Genomic DNA, 3,459 nt, shown 5'->3' with positions numbered 1-3,459 from the left:
GTTCAAGCTACCCAAGGTTACTCCACTGTTGATGACTCATTCTTAAATGCATATAACCAAGATTGAAGAAATTATCCTAATTTTTCTTGGAGACCCCAACAAACTCAGGCCCAGACCTAAATTTTTTTTGTGCAAACTTTTTAAAATAGGTCCCAATACCAAAACTATACCTATAATAGTGGTCAGCCTAGTCAGCCTATCCAGCTATCTTATTACAATCAGCCATCATATCCACCTCCTCAACAGACTAATCTAGCTGACGATAGATTCAGTCAACTTCAACAAATGATTATGATCCAACAGCAATCCCTCATCAAGCTAGAAGCACAAATAGGTCAATTAGCCAAGCCTACCATGAGGAGAGAACTACGTCAATTGTCGAGCCAACCAATATCGAATTTTGAAAATGATCCATTCATCCACCAACCACTTGGACCTAGTCATCAATCCAATATCCCACCTAAGAATCTTTATTTTGAAAATGACAAAGTAATCTCTGAGTTTAAAAGTAGTAGGATTCTTAAGGACCCATACAAAGACTAAGTGACAGAAGCTAGTACTGATGCTAGCCAAAATGAGAATTTAGAAGAAGAGGTTAGTACTAAGACTAACCCAATAGAAGAACCTGAGTCTAAAATTATTACTCATCTGAGTGAAAAAAAAAAAGAAAAAAAAAAGAGCGGATGAGTTATCCGAGACATAAACCAAGAGTCTCATTTTTTTCAATCCTAAAAATTGGTTCTTCCACTTTAGAATCACCTCCTCCAGAACTGAAGTCATCTTTGATCACATCTAAGTATGCATATTTAGAATGAAGTGATACCCTTTCAGTACCCATTATTTCGAACTCAATTCCTAATCTAGAAACTCAATTCATGAGCATTTTAGAAGAACAAATAAAAAAAATTCTCAACAAACAAGAGTCTGTTAATGAGTTTGGGAATTATCTTCTTAATATTGGAAAGATGAAACTAACAAAAAATAAAATTATAAAATATTTTTTGAAGATTAGCAATAAAATATTAAAATTTATTATAGACTATCTTTTTAAGATTGATAATCCAAAACCATTGAAATTTATCAATCTCATATTTGATATGGGGTAGGTGAGAGAATTGGTATGGTCTGGCTGAAGCCGATAAACTTAGCACTTCTTGAGAGGTAACTCAGTTTTAGTTTTAACTTTTATTTTTTATTATTTTTTTATATTTTGTTTAGATTAATTGAGTCTTACTTTGTATCTTTTATAGGGATCTGAAGATAATATTGACTAAGTTGGGGGGAGAACCAATTTTAAAAAGACTTCTGGATCAGGTGACATCTCTCCTTTTCTTTCTCTTTCCATGCACCCTTCATTTTTTTTTATTCCATTGAGGACAATATCGATTGAGTTGAGGGGTAGAATAATATAAAAAAAAAATTTTAAGTCCTCAAGTAAGTTAATTTTTAGCATTTAAGCATCTAATTATACTTAAGAATCGAATTAAACCAAGCATTTTAAAAAAAAAATTAATATATAGATCAGAGAGTTTGTGAGATATTGAGGGATCAAGTATTAAGAAAATTCAATAAAGAGTTAAGTTTAGAACTTAAACAGTTTTTTTGAGCATTTCTAAATTTTTCTACTAGTATCAAAGAAGAGTTTACTTCTTATGGACTTGTATAGGGCAACTATATATTTTTTCATATAAAAAAATAAAAAAAAGTTTTCAAGTACTTCATGCTGAGTAACCAGGCTTCTTTACCTAAGCAAGTATCGAGTTTCGCATTAAAAGAAATTAAGGGCAAAGAAGCTTTGTTGTAAAGCTAGTTTTAACTCATAACCTGTTTGATTCGAGCAAGTAGGTCCGAAGAATATTCTATATCTAGTACCCTAAAGTCATCTGGTTTGAGAGTCATTGATTAAAAACTCGCTATATAGGTCAAACAGAAAGATTAAGGGGTTAAGACATTCAATAGCGATACAATATTAAAAAAAAAATCAATAAATGAAGGATGGAAGTAACAATATACTTGTCCATATGAAGATTAATCATTTAGAGATAAAGGTAGAAATAATTTTAAAAAAATTAAAAAATATTTAGTATTCTTAATTTAACTCTCACATTGATTAGTATTAATATCCCAATGACATACCTCACTAGTGAAATTTGAAACTTTATGGTAAACGGCACTTAATTCTAAATTCTTTCTTTACTCGAGGATGAGTAAAGTTCAAGTTGGCGGATGCGATAAGTGCCATATTTTTATATTTATTTTAGATATTTTTAATAATTTATGGTGCTAATATCTTTTTAAAAATCTAATTTTATAAATAAATTAAATTATTTTTATAAAAATAAATAATTTAAAAAAAATATAAAATTTGAGCATATTTATGAAAAATAAATATTGATTTAATTGAATAATTTAAGAACCAAAATAATGAAAAATTTTTAAAAAATTTAATACATATATTTTTTTAATTTTTCAAGCAAAAATCAAAGCAAAAATCGAGTGAAAATATCTTAAAAAATAAAATTTATAGGCTTCGGTGCATGATGGACCAGCCGCTCGGTCCACAGAGTCAATGGTGCGGTCCACAAGAAATGTTATGCGATGTTTTGGCACAGTTTATGGATGGGTGGAAGGTTTTTTGCACGATCTGATGGTTGATATCCATTCTGAGGGAGATCGGACGGTCCACATTCGTTGCCAGTTAAAAGAAGGAGATTTGAGTGTGATCCAACAGTCGAAATTCCATCTGAGACTTGATCCGACGGCTGTCATTGTCTCTGACTATTTTAAGGAGATAAAAGGTGCCATCCGATGGTCAAAATTTAATCTATCATGCAATCGGACAGTTGTGGTAGTTTTCGACCCGGATAAGGACTTAAACACTGGTTTTTGGAGCAATCTGGGTAGTCCATTAAAGATCCGACGGTCAGAAAAATTTCTACGAGTATAATATGATTTCTATGGGTTTTAGGACTCTTTTTGTGACCAGAAAAAGGTGAAAAATTTATCTATAAATAGGAAGCCTAGGAATAAGTCTTGGTAGCAAAAAAGATCAATGGAAACACAAGAAAAAAATAGAAAAAAAATTTTGAGAGCTTTAGGGACCCAAGAAAAAGAAGAAAAAAAGTCAGTTCACTCTACAGAGTACAAAAGAAGGAGAGATCATCAACCATCTTCCTGATGAGGCTGGACTGATCAACTTCATATCTTTATTATAATTTTATTTTAATTTATTATTCTTTTTAAATTTTTTATTTTTAAATTTCAATTTCAATTAATATAAAATTTATTTTTCTATACTTTAAATTTTTGTCTTTTATTTTTTACAAGTACATGCTAGGATCTAGTTAGTAGATCTTAATATCAATTTATTTTATATTTTTAAAATTTTTATTATTTATTTTTATTACAAGTAAAAGCTAAGATCTAAATAGTAGATATTAGTAACTGATTTATTTTTTA

Source organism: Elaeis guineensis, chromosome 8 (assembly GCF_000442705.2).
Source record: "Elaeis guineensis isolate ETL-2024a chromosome 8, EG11, whole genome shotgun sequence".
Taxonomy (NCBI): domain Eukaryota; kingdom Viridiplantae; phylum Streptophyta; class Magnoliopsida; order Arecales; family Arecaceae; genus Elaeis; species Elaeis guineensis.
This window is presented reverse-complemented; position numbering follows the sequence as displayed.